Source organism: Callithrix jacchus, chromosome 17 (assembly GCF_049354715.1).
Source record: "Callithrix jacchus isolate 240 chromosome 17, calJac240_pri, whole genome shotgun sequence".
In the NCBI taxonomy this organism is placed as follows: domain Eukaryota; kingdom Metazoa; phylum Chordata; class Mammalia; order Primates; family Cebidae; genus Callithrix; species Callithrix jacchus.
Window position 1 is genome coordinate 43,612,413 of NC_133518.1, and position 14,133 is coordinate 43,626,545.

Consider the following 14,133-nt stretch of genomic DNA (forward strand, 5'->3'; position numbering starts at 1 on the left):
AATTGTTCAAAACAGTAATGAACATGAACAAGCTTTGACTTCCTGAATGAGTGGAACCTGAAAGTGTTAGAAAGTTATGAACTTTCTAACTATAGGACAAAGATCATGTTTACAGAACCACACAGGGGAACAGGGGATCCCACAAAGCAGATTTTCTTGCTACTGCTAGAGTGGTCTGTAAACCAGCAGCCTTGGCTTGTCAGAAAAGCAGAATCTGTGCCCTCAGCCCAGACCTGCCGAGTTAGCATCTGCATTTGAACAGAATCCCCTGGTGATTCATAAGTATATTAAAGTTTGAGAATCACAGGTATAGTTGGATAAAATAAAACATTTGATGTATATATTCCTGGCTTCTGGGCAGAGCAGCTAACTTAGGGAGACATTTTTGACATGCTGGTGTATTTTGGGCTGTCAGCTGCTCTTTCTTTGACAAGATCTGATATCATGCTTGTCATCTTGGTCTCTCAACAGGAAACCCTCAACTATTCATTTGGAGAGACCACAGCCTGTGCCATTAAAAAGCAGACAGCCCTTTGTATTTGTGAAGCCTCATAATTAATATTTCATGGAGAAAGGATTAATAAAACATTATGTAATTAGCTTCTTCCCTTTAGCAATCACATCTCATTAAGGGAGGGAGGAGCCAGCCTACAGGACCCCCAGCAGCTGGCCTAGGCTCTGACTGAGAACAGGCCTGATGGTTTCGGGGAGTGACAGCCTGATTCTGCCTTGTTTGGAGAAGAATTTTCTCCTGTAAGTGGTGTAATAAGTGAGTTTGGCTCTGAGCAGGATGACTTATGGCTGCCATGTCTTTGTCTATATTTCTAACACTTTCTATTAATGTGTTCATTTATACTGTATTCTGGATACTAGGTACTGTGTTAAGTGATGGAAAAATAACAGTGGTAAATATCTCCCCCTTCAAAGATTCTGGATGCCACCAGACTCCTGTCTTTCTTTCAAAGCTCCTTTCTACCTGGCACCCCCTCTCAGCTCCCTGCATTTCTTCTGCTAGCCAGCCTATCTGCTCAGCTCTGCTGTTTTCCACCCTATGAATAACATCACAAGGTGCATTTTGCCCTCTATGGCCCCCTTCTAAACTTCCTTCTCTGTACCCTGAAGCCCCACAAACAGGCACCTTTCTCTTCCCCCCTTCCTGAAAAACAACATGGAAAGGGCAGTGATGGGGGCATCCAAACCATTTCAATGCTTTCTCACCTGAGCTAAGGAGAATCACATAAACCTAGTCTTTCTCATCTAGGTCTTCCTGTATCTTCTGTCATGTTTTCTTTTCTCTGGAGTTTAGTGTTTAGGAGGGAAAAATGGGTTTGAATTTGAGTCTTAGGTCCTATGGAGTCTGGCAGGGAGAGTCTTCATCTCTCCATCTCCTATGGATGCTGCTTTGGGCAGGAGACTTCATCTCTGCAAGTCTCAGGTTTGTATCCTGTGAATGGAGATAACAATACTGTCGGCGTGGTGTGGCATAAGAATTCATGAAACACACTTTATGAAAGGGAAGCTGTGATGTTACAGTTTGGGCAGTGGGCATCTGACCAGGGATGCGGGGCCAAGTGGCCCATTCTGTCACTCCCTGGGGATAGGTCTTTCCTCCTGACACAGGGCACAGACACTTTTGTGTGTACATGCTGTCATTTTTATGGTAGCTCTGCTTGGTTGACACTGTCTCTGTTTCTAGTCTGACATCCCCATTTGAGGCTGTGGCTTTGTTTGAGATTAGCATGTTGACATGGTCCTGAGACCCCCAGAGACAGAGCGGACAGCATCTTCTCATTTCCAGACTGCATTAACTCTCCCTCTCCTAAGAAGACTGTGATCATGGAGAAGCCCAATTAAACATGTGGGATAAAAGAGCATTGGGCTGGGATGTCATGCTTGGCAGCCTGACAGTCTACCCATGTGCCAGGTCACCTTCTCCAAGCTCCGCAGAGCTGGAGGCAAGAAAACAGGGCCTCAGTGACAGCATCTTCAGAGCCAAAGTGACAGAGGAGGGGACGCTCTTGTCAGCTTTGTTTGATCAACCCATAACAGGCAATCTGGAACATGCCACCTCTAACACTCTAAAATAAATGAATTAGGAAAGGGAATTATCTGGATGATTGCTTCTACTCAATAGCCTGCTTCATCCCTGTGGATGAGAAGGAAAGGAAGAGTAAGTGGGAGGGGCAGAGAGACATTAGGAAAGTTGATTTGACTTGGATCTGATTGTCTGGCGGTCTTACATTTAGATGGAGAGAATTTGGTCTATGCACTTCCTACCCCAGCTCAGTGTGGTTGGAATCATCTGACAGTTTTTAATCAAAGATGTGATACAATCAGAAATGTTTGTTGGGAGGGTCCTTGTAGTGGATGTTGTTGGTGTCCTTCCCAAATCCCTTGTTTATGTTGGTGTCTCCACCTCTCAGCTGCTGTGAGTTTTTGCTGCAAATGGCTCAGAGTTGTCTTTTTTTTTTTTTTTTTTTTTAAATGTTAGGACAGATTGAGCTGCCCTGCCTGATAAATGCCATGTCTCACCCCCAACCAACCACCCAGTCAATGATAGTTGATAGTCACAGGAAGGTAATTTACCTGATCTCAAAGTGGGACTGGTTTTGGTACAATTAGTGCCCCTGAACTTACCTGATGGATCAAATTCCGACCACAATTTGGCTTAGATTTTTTTCCTCTTCCCAACAGTCCCTTCTTTTCTTATCTCCTTTCTTTAAGGGCATTCCCCAGTAAATCACATGAGCAAGAATCACTACCTTAGGTTCTGCTTCTAGGAAGCCCAACCTAAACCAGTCATTATGCACAGAAACGTGAGGACCTAGTGCTAAGGAGACAGGGTAGGAGACTCTGCCATGGTTCAGGCACACAGCAAGGCTATGATCTGGGGAAGGTGGCAGTGAGAAGAGGAAGAATGAGAGAGGTGCCAGAGATGTCAAAATGGGGGGATCTTCCAGGACTCCATATCTGAATGGGTATGGGCTGAAGGAGGAAGCACATACGACGGATGTTTTAGGTAGAGGTGAGGATAGCAAATGTGATGATCCTCATATTAACGGGAAGGAGGAATCTTCACTTTTTCCTTTTCCATCTGCAAATGGCAACCGCCTCTAACTCATTTCTCCTGTCCTTCCTGGGCCTGCCTCTGGGCTCCTGCTCCAGCTTCTCCCTCCTCCCTGGCTTGTTTTGGGCTCATAGTTGTTCCCTGCCTGGCAGAGTCTCCATTCCTCACGTGTGCTGCATCTCTCTAATCAGATGGTTTATATGTCTCCAAGGACTGTGCTGTATTCTTTACTGTATAGAGCTCCATGTATGTTTTTTGTATGTAAAGGGAATTTAAAAATGTTTGTCACAGATAAATAGGAGTGCTTTTACACTGTTGGTGGAAGTGTAAATTCAACCATCGTGAAAGACAGTGTGGAGATTCCTCTAACATCTACAACCAGAAATATTATTTGACCCAGCAATCCCGCTATGGGTACATACCCAAAGGAATATAAATTATTTTATTACAGAGACACGTGCACACGAATGTTCACTGCAACACTATTCACAGTAGCAAAGATGTGGAACCAACTCAAATGCCCATCAATAAAAGACTGGAAAAAGAAAATGTGGTACATGTACACCATGGAATACGATGTAGCCATATAAAGGAATGAGATCATGTCCTTTGCAGGGACATTGATGAAGCTGGAAGCTATTACTGCAAACTAGTTCAGGAACAGAAAACCAAATACTGCATGTTCTCACTCAAAGGTGGGAGCCGAACAGTCAGAACACATGGGCACAGGGAGGGAAACAACACATACAGGGGCCTGCTGGGAGTGTGGGTTTTGGGGAGGGAGAGCATTGGGAAAAATAATTAATGCATGCTGAGCTTCATACCTAGGTGATGGGTTGATAGGTGCAGCAAACCACCTGTCAACACTTAAACCACACATCTAACTATGTAACAAACCTGAACATCCTGCTTGTGTGCCCCAGAACTAAAAATTAAAATTAAAATTAAAAAATTAAAAAATGGGGCCGGGCGTGGTGGCTCAAGCCTGTAATCCCAGCACTTTGGGAGGCCGAGGCGGGTGGATCACGAGGTCAAGAGATTGAGACCATCCTGGTCAACATGGTGAAACCCCGTCTCTACTAAAAGTACAAAAAATTAGCTGGGCATGGTGGTGCATGCCTGTAATCCCAGTTACTCAGGAGGCTGAGGCAGGAGAATTGCCTGAACCCAAGAGGAGGAGGTTGCGATGAGCCGAGATCACGCCATTGCACCCCAGCCTGGGTAACAAGAGCGAAACTGCGTCTCAAAAAAAAAAAAAAAAAAAGGGGAACCATGGAGGGTGTAGAAGAGAAGAAGAAGAAGGTTCCTACTGTGCCAGAAACCCTTAAGAAAAAGCGAAGGAATTTCGCAGAGCTGAAGATCAAGCACCTGAGAAAGAAGTTTGCCCAAAAGACGCTTCAAAAGGCAAGGCGGAAGCTTATCTATGAAAAAGCGAAGCATTATCACAAGGAATATAGGCACATGTACAGAACTGAAATTCGAATGGTGAGGATGGCAAGGAAAGCTGGCAACTTCTTACCTGCAGAACCCAAACTGGCGTTTGTCATCAGGATCAAAGGTATCAATGGTGTGAGCCCAAAGGTCCGAAAGGTGTTGCAGCTTCTTCGCCTTCGTCAAATCTTCAATGGAACCTTTGTGAAACTCAACAAGGCTTCAATTAACATGCTGAGAATTGTAGAGCCATATATTGCATGGGGGTACCCAAATCTGAAGTCAGTAAATGAACTAATCTACAAATGTGGTTATGGCACGATCAAAAAGAAGCGAATTGCTTTGACAGATAATGCTCTGATTGCTCAATCTCTTGGAAAATATGGCATCATCTGCATGGAGGATCTGATTCATGAGATCTATACTGTTGGAAAACGCTTCAAAGAAGCAGATAACTTCCTGTGGCCGTTTAAATTATCTTCTCCACGGGGCGGAATGAAGAAAAAGACCACCCATTTTGTAGAAGGTGGAGATGCAGGCAACAGGGAGGATCAGATCAACAGGCTTATTAAAAGAATGAACTAAGGTGTCTTCCATGATTATTTTTCTAAGCTGGTCAGTTAATAAACTGTATCTGCTCTCAATTGAAATGTATTGTTGTATTTATGATTTCTTTTGTTGTCTTCCCTTCACTATGGCGGCAAGTCCTGTGGGTGATAAAATTAAGCCAAATCAGTAGCCCATTACATGCAAAATCAGGGTTTAGTTTGGGTGAAGGACATCTCTTGGGGTTTTAAAAGGCTTTTCTCAGCTACTCAGGGCACACAGCCATGGGGTAGCCCTGCAAAAAAATTAAAAAATTTTAAAAAGGTTTTTCTCTACAAAAGATCTTAGCTTTTTGTCTTTGAACTGTGCTGAGTGATTCAAAATGGGTTTATTCTAAGCCTGTTTCACAAGTATTTGTACATGATTCGTAGGTAAGATAATATAACTGGTTTATGGAAAAAATTGAGTTTAGTTCTAAAATTCATTTCTCAGGCCTGGCTTGTTTATAAACTACCATATAAATGGGTTGTTTTCTTCTTGCATTCCATTTTTGTGTTCTTTTGCATCTTTTGCAATACTTAGATACTAATAATTGTTTCATATTGTGGTTATTATGAAGGAAGAAATGAAATTTGTGCCCAGGGATATAAATTATTTCTGAGCACATGGTGAAATTAATGAGCAAAAACTTGAAAGGTTTTGGGTATTTTATAAATAACATTCCTCTGTATGTCATGTATCATCTCAGACTTGTGAACAATGTAGAGTGTAACACAAAGTACATACAATAAAAGTAAAAATGTTTGTGGTAAAAAAATAAATAAAATACAAATAAAAAAATGTTTGTTGATTAATTACTTTATTGGCTCTTAAAGCTTCCCCAGAACACTGGTGAACCATAACAAGTCCTCCCTGACTGGGCTGAGGGCTTTACAGTCATATATAATGTCATTACCTGTAGACCTTAGTTTCTGGACCATGAAGTTATTTCTTTTGCTTATCAGCTTTATTGAGAAATAATTTCTGTGACATAAACCATAGCTATTTAAAGTATACAAAACTGCTTGGATCATTTTTTTTTTTGCCTCTTTGCATTCCATTCCACCTTATCCCCGGGCCCACACAACCACTGTCTTTTTTTTTTTTGTCATTGTAAATGGTTTGTATTTTCCAAAACTTAAATAAGTTGCATTTTATGAAAATGGAATCGCCCGTTATGTATTCTTTTGTGCTTGGCTTCTTTCACTCAGCACGATGATTTAGAGATTCGCTCACATTGAGTGTTAATAGCATTAGTAGTCCATTCCTTGGTAATTTTAGATTCAAATACTGTTGTAAGAAATAATACAAAGAGCCCTTGTGTACATTCTACCCATTTCCTCCAATGAGTACATCTTGTAAAAATACAGCACACTATTACAACCAGGATATGGACAATGGTACAGTCAATCACTGCAAGGAAAGAAATCCCTCAGTTGCTCTTTTCTAGCCACATCCACTTTCATCACACTCACCGCTCTTTTCAAAAAATAGACGTTATTTTTTAGAGCAGTTTTAGGTTCACAGCAAAATTGAGCAGATGGTACAGACATTTCCCATATGCCCCCCTGCCCCCATTGACGTGCACAGCCTCCCCCATCATTAACAACCCCCACTAGAGTGGTACATTTGGTACAATTGAAGAAGCTATATTGTTACCTCATTATCACACAAAGTTTGGAGTTTACTTTAGGGTTTATTCTTAGGGTTGTATGGAAATAGAAGGTGGGACTTGACTCCAGAGGTGAGGTTTGGACACTGGACCAAATTGGGGACTAGCTGAAACAGGGACTGGGCAAAAGCAGCTTTCCATAAGACATGCCCACTGGTTTGCCATATTAGTTTACCATTGTCATGGCAACATCTGGGAGTTACTTACTGCCCCTTTCCATGGCAATGAACTGACAACCCAGAAGTGACTGCCCTTTTCCTAGAAATTTTTGCATAAACCACTTCTCAGTCTACATGTAATTAAAAGTAGGTATAAATATGATTGCATAGCTCCCTGAGCTGCTACTCACTGTATATTACCTATGGAACATCCCTGCTTTGTAGGAGCAGTCACAGAGCTGTAACACTGCCAGTGCTGTAACACTGCTCCTTCAGTAAAGCTGTTTTTTTTTCTACCCTATCACCAGCTTGCCCTTGAATTCTTTCCTGGGCAAATCCAAGAACCCTCATGGGCTAAGCCCCAATTTGGTGTTCACCTATCCTATATCAGTATATTCTATGGGTTTGGACTTTACCATTATAGTATCATACAGAGTAGTTTCACTTCCCTGAAAAACTTCTGTGTTCTGCCAGTTCATCCCTTTCTCTCCCCTACTTCAAACCCCTGGTAACCACTGACCATTTCATTATCTCCACAATTTTACTTTTCTATGATGTTATATAGTTGGAATCATAGAGTATGTAGCCTTTTCAGATTGACTTCTTTCACTTAATAATATGCATTTAAGTTTCCTCCAGATCTTTTCATGGCTTGATAGCTTATTTCTATTATTATTATTATTATGTTTTATGCTTGTTTTTCCACTAGAGAACTTTTTTTTTCTTTTTCTTCTTTTTTTTTTGGATAGCTTATTTCTTTTTAGTGCTGAATGACATTTTGTTGTCTGGAAGTACCATAGTTTATTCATCTACTCTCCTACTGAAGGATATCTTGATTGCTTCCAAGTTGTGTCATTTATGAATAAAACTGCTATAAACATTCATGTGCAAGTTTCTGTGTGGACATGTTTTCAATTCTTTTGGATAAATACCAAGGAGCACCACTGCTGAATCATATGGTAAGAGTATATTTACTTAGCAGAAACTGCTAAACTGTCTTCCAGAGTGGTTGTACCATTTTGCATTCCCACCAGCAATAAGTGAGTTTATTTGTATTCTCATCAGCATTTGTTGTTGTCAGTGTTCTGGATTTGGCCAGTTTAATAGGTGTGTAGTGGTATGTCATTGTTGCTTTAATTTGCATTTCCATGATGACCTATGATGTGAATCCTCTCTTCAGTAAGCTTGTTTAACATCTGTATATTTTCTTTGGTGAGGTGTTTGTTAAGGTCTCTGGCCCATTGTATAACTGGGTTGCTTGTGTTCTTATTATTGATTTTTAAGAGTTATTTGTATATTTGAAATTATAGTTCTTTATCAGATATTTGTTTAGCAAATATTTTCTCCCAATTTGTTGTCTTCTCATTCTCTTAACAACTGAGAGTTACTGCCCCTTTTCATGGCAACGATCTGACAACCCAGAAGTTACTACCTTTCACAAAACATTTTCAATTTTAATGAAGTCCAGCTTATCAATTCTTTCTTTTATGGATTGTGGTTTTGGTGTTGTATCTAACAAATTATTATGAAACTCAAGGTCATACCTAGATTTTCTCCTATGTAATTATTTTCTAAAATAGAGTTTATAATATTTTACTAAATTTAGATAATATAGAAAAGTACAAATCATTTGCAATCTCTAACATGATTCCTACAAAGATCAAAGATACTAGGTCTGTAAAAATAATAGATATTTGTTTTTTAAAATTGGACATTCTATAAATATTCTTTTGTAATGTGTATTTTCCACTTAACCGTATATCTTTAGTATTTAAATATGTCATTCAATATTATTAACATAATTTTCATAATTGTACAGTACTTTATCAATACTTACGTTCATTCATTTAGTTTGCCCTGAATATTTCAGTATTATAAATAATGCCTCAATGAAGATTCTTGTACATTATTCTCTAGGGGTTTTATCGTTTTGTGTTTTACATTTAAGTCTATGATCTATTTTGAGTTAACTTTTGTGAAGGATGTAAGCTCTGTGTCTGGATTAATATTTTTTTGCATGTGGATGTCCATTTGTAGCAGTACAGTTTGTTGGGAAGACAATTTTTTTCTTGTATTTCCTTTGTTCCTTTGTCATAGATCAGTTGACTATGTGGACTTATTTCTGGGCTCTCTGTTTTGTTCCATTGATCTATTTTTCTATTCTTTTACCAGTTCTACACTGTCTTGATTACTGTTGGCTTTACAAAAAGTATTGAGGTTGGGTAGTTTCAGTTCTTCAGTTTTGTTCTTTTTCAATATCGTATGACTATTCTGTTTTTTTTTTGCCTCTCTATATAAACTTCAGAATCACTTTTAATATTCATAAAATAACTTACTTGGATTTTGATTGGGATTGCATTGAATCTATAGATCAAGCTGGGAAGAAGAGACATCTTGATAATTTTTTTGGATTGGTTGTGTGCCCCCAGAATTCATATGTTGAAATCCTAACCCCAAGGTGGTAATTTTAGAAGGTGGAGACTTCAGGAGATAATTAGATCTGAGGGTGGAGCCTTCAGAAGTGGGATTAGTACCCTTATAAGAAGAAACATGAGTGATTGCTTCCTGTCTCTGCTCTCCAGCACATGAGGATACACGCAGAAGACATCAATCTGCAAACCAGAAAGTGGGCTCTAATCAGACACTGGGTCTCCTGACACCTTGATCTTGGACTTCCCAGCCTCCAGAACTGTGAGCAATGTATGTTGTTTTAGCCACCCAGTCTATGATAATTTGTTATAGTTGCCTGAAATTACTAATACAACAATATGGAGTCTTCCTATTCGTGAACATGAAATATATTTCCATTTATTTATTGTTTACTTTCACTCAACAGAGATTTACAGTTTCCCTTACATAGATCTTGTTTATATTTTGTTAGATTTATACCTAAGTATTTCAATTTTTGGGGTGCTAATGTAAATAATAATTATATTTTAAATTTTAAATTATTCTTGTTCATTGCTGGGATATGGAAAAGTGCAATCACTTTTGTGTATTAACCTCATATTTGTGTATTGGCATTTTGTGTATTAACCTCATATCCTGCAACCTTACTATAATCACTTATTATAAGTAGGGGTATTTGGTGTTGATTCTTTTGGCTACTATGCATAGGCAGTCATGTCATCTGTGACCAAAGAATGTTTTTTTTTTTCCTCATCTGTATACCTTTGCTTTCTCTTCTTGTCTTATTGCATTAGCTAGTACTTCTAGTAAAATGTTGAAAATCAGTGGTGACAGGGGACAACCCTGACTTGTTTTTTATCTTAGTGGGGAAGCTTCCAATTTCTCTCCATTAAGTTTGAAATTGACTGGATTTTCGTAGGTACTCTCCATCAGTTGAGGAAGTTCTCCTCTGTTCCTAGTTTACTGAAGGTTTTTCTTTTTAACCATGGATGAGTGTTGGATTTTGTGAACTGCTTTTTATGCATTTATTCATATGTTCATGTGACTTTTCTTTTTTAGCCTATTCATGTGATAGAATACGTTAATTTATTTTTGAAGGTTGAAATACCTTTGCATACTTGGGATAAATACCACTTGGTCATGGTATATAATTGTTTTTATAGATTGTTGAATTTAATTTATTAATATTTTGTTGAGGATTATTGCATCTATTTTCATGAGAGATCTTGAACTATCATTTTTTTCTCTCATAATACCTTTTCTTGTTTTGGTATTATGATAATACTGGATCCATCAAATGAGTTAGAAAGCATTCCCTTTTCTTTCTATCTTCTGGAAGAGATTGTAAATAATTGGTATAAGATATTCCTTAAATGTTGGGGAGGATTCACAAGTGAACACATCTGGGCCTGGTACTTGCTGTTTTGAAAGCTTATTAATTATTGATTCAATTTCTTCAGTAGATATAGGCTTATTTGAATTGTCTATTTCTACTTGTGTGAGTTTTGGTAGATTGTGTTTTTCAAGAAATTGGTTTATATCCTCTAGGTAATCAAATTTGTGGGCATAGAGTTGTGCATAGTATTTCTTGCTTATCTTTTTAATTTCCACAGGATCTGTCATGATGTCCCTTTTTCATTTGTGATATGAGTAATTTTGCTCTTTCTTTAGTTTCTTAGTTAGGCTGACTGGAGGCTTATCAATTTTATTGATCTTTTCTATTGGAATTCTGTTTTCAATTCTATTGATTTATGCTCTAATTTGTATTATTTCTTTTCTTCTTCTTACTTTAGATTTAATTTGTCCCTTCTTTGTACTTTCTTAAGGTAGAAGCTTAAATGATTAATTTTAGCTCTTTACTCTTTTAATATATGCAATCAATGACGGGTGTGGTGGCTCATGCCTGTAATCTCAGCACTTTGGGAGGCTGAGATGGGTGTATCACCTGAGGCCAGGAGTTTGAGACCAGCCTGGACAACATGGTGAAACCGCGTCTCTACTAAAAATACAAAAATTAGCCGGGCATGGTGGCATAGACTTTTAATTCCAGCTACTGAGGAGGCTGAGGCAAGAGAATGGCTGGAATCCAGGAAGCAGAGGTTGCAGTGAGCCAAGATTAGTGCCATTGCACTCCAGCTGGGTAATAAGAGTGAAATTCCATTAAAAAAAAGCTGTAAATTCTTTTTAAGCACTTCTTTGCAACATTTCAGAAATTTTGATAAATTTTTTTATTTAGTTAAAAATATTTTAAAATTTATCCTGAGGTCTCTTATTTGAGCCATGTGTTATTTAGAAGTGTGTTATTTGCTCTCCAAATATTTTAGTATTTAATATTTTATGTTCTAAAATATCTTTCTGTTATTGATTTCTTATTCAATTCCATTGTGGTCAAAGGACAGACATTGTATAATTTTTATTTTTAAAAATTTGTTGAAGTGTGCTTTATGGCCTAGAATATAGTCTATCTTGAATGTTCCATGTGAACTTGGAAGAATGTGCTTCTGATATTGTTGGATAAAATAGTCTATAGATATCCACTATATACAATTAACTAATTATGTAGTTGAGTTCATTTATGTCCTCACTAATTTTTCACCTGCTGAATCTGACCATTTCTTTTTTTTCTTTTCTTTTTCTTGATAAAGGGTGTTGCTCTGTCATCCAGGCTGGAGTGCAGTGGTGTGATCTCAGCTCACTGCAACTTCCGCCTCCCAGGTTCAAGCAGTTCTCCTGCCTCAGCCTCCCACATAGCTGGGATTACAGGTGCATCCCACCTTGCCCAGCTAATTTTTGTATTTTTAATAGAGAGAGGGTTTCATCATGTTGGCCAGACTGGTCTTGAACTCCTCACCTCATGATCCACCCACCTCATCCTCCCAAAGTGCTGGGATTACAGGCATGAATCACTGCACCCAGCCTTCTTTTTCAATGTTTTTGAGACAAGATCTCACTCTGTCACCCAGGCTGGAGTGCAGTGGTGCAATCACAGTTCACTGCAGCCTTGACATCCTGGGCCCAAGTGATCCTTCCATCTCAGCCTGCTGAGTAGCTGTAATTATAGGTGCACACCACCATGCCTAGCTAAGTTTTAAATTGTTTTAGAGATGGGGTCTTGCTATACTGCCTAAGTTAGTCTCAAACTCCTGGGCTCAAGCAGTGTTCTCATCTTGGCCTCCCAAAGTGCTGGTGTGAGCAACTGTGCCTGGTCCTGGCCATTCCTGATACAGGGGTGTTAAAATAGCTAATAATAATAGATTCATCTGTTTAGTCTTGCAGTTCTATCAGTTTTGCCTCACATATTTTGATGCTCTGTTAGGTCATTGTGAATTGTTATATCTTCTTGAATAATTGACCCTTTATCATTATGCAATGCCTCTTCTTATTCCTGATAATTTTCCTTACCCTGAAGTTCACTGTCTGAAATTAATATAGCTTTCTTCTGATTAGTGTTAGCATGGTATATATTTCTTCATCCATTTACTTTTTCTTTCTCTTTTTGTTTGAGACAGCATCTCACTCTGTCATGCAGGCTGGAGTACAGTAGAGCAATCATAGCTCATGGCAGCCTTAAACTCCTGGGTTCAAGTGATCCTCCTGCCTCTGACTTGAGAGCAGCTTGGACCACAGGCACACGGTACCACACCCAGCTAATTTTTTGTAGAGACAAGGTCTTGCCATGTTTTCCAGGGTGTTCTCAAATTCCTGCACTCAAGTAATCCTCCTATCTCAGCCTCCAAAAGTGGTGGGATTACAGGCATGAACCCTGTGCCCAGCCATCCATTTACTTTTAATCTATATGTTTATTTACATTTCAAGTAAGTTTCCTGCAGAGAACATATATTTCGGTCTTGTTTTTTGATCCACTCTGACAATCTCTGTCTTTTGATTGGTGCATTTAGACGATTGATGTTAAAAATCATTACTGATTAGTTGGATTAATATCTAACATACTTGTTACTGTTTTCTATTTGTTGTCCTATTTAACTCTTATTTTTGTCTTTCACTGTCCGCCTGTCTTTTGTAGTTTTAATCCCTTTCCCATTTGCCCCGAGGATACTTGGTCGTGGTGCTTGTGGATGCATTTAACCTGATAACCTTGCCTTAAAATTTCTTGCTTTATTATAATTTTTGCATCATTGTAGTCTTTTGGAAACAAAAGACACTCTTCTATTTATAGCACTCTGTTTTTAGTAGTGGTATTTCCATTTATAAAATGTAGTAATTCTCTATTATTGACAATTGACAATGTCAGATCCTAGAAAATGTAGCATTCCTATGCATGATGTCAACATTGTTCTTGAACAATTATTAGTCAAAGATTGATTTGATAAATCTGTTTTTTCTGAAATAGATGGTTCTGATAATTTAGACAAAGATATAAGTTCTATTCAGAAATAACTATAAGAATAGTTTTTATATTTTATTTTCACGTTGAAAATCAGTCATATTTGCTTCAGCATCAAAGAGCATGTTTATATAAAATAAAATGAGAACTGATAATGAGCTGCTGCACATTTTTTTCCTAAATAAGAAAAGAGTTAATTAAATATTTTGTATAATTCCATTTTTTTTTCTTTTTAGCATGTCAGTTTACTTCTCTTTTCATATCTTAAGTGATTGTCCTAGAGTTTACAGTATCTGTTTACAACTAATCCACATCCACTTTTTATTTTATTTTATATTTATTGTACTTTAAGTTCTGGGGTACATGTATGGAATGTACAGGTTTGTTACAAAGGTATACACATGCCATTGTGGTTTGCTGCATCCATCACCCTGTCACCTACATTAGGTATTTCTCCTAATGCTAT

The 14,133-nt window shown here is 38.3% G+C and overlaps 1 long non-coding RNA gene and 1 pseudogene across 3 annotated transcripts in view; both read left to right on the forward strand.

Moving 5' to 3' along the window:
• The window catches only part of LOC118148765 (uncharacterized), a 393,523-nt gene that overhangs the window by 83,806 nt on the left and 295,584 nt on the right, over window positions 1–14,133 (forward strand). For all 3 annotated transcript variants that reach the window (XR_013528609.1, XR_008477323.2, XR_013528610.1), the window contains exon 2: window positions 9,496–9,613. This is a non-coding gene — a long non-coding RNA (uncharacterized LOC118148765). The remainder of the gene's footprint in view (window positions 1–9,495; window positions 9,614–14,133) is intronic.
• On the forward strand, window positions 4,334–5,253 carry LOC100387324 (ribosomal protein L7 pseudogene; annotated as a pseudogene).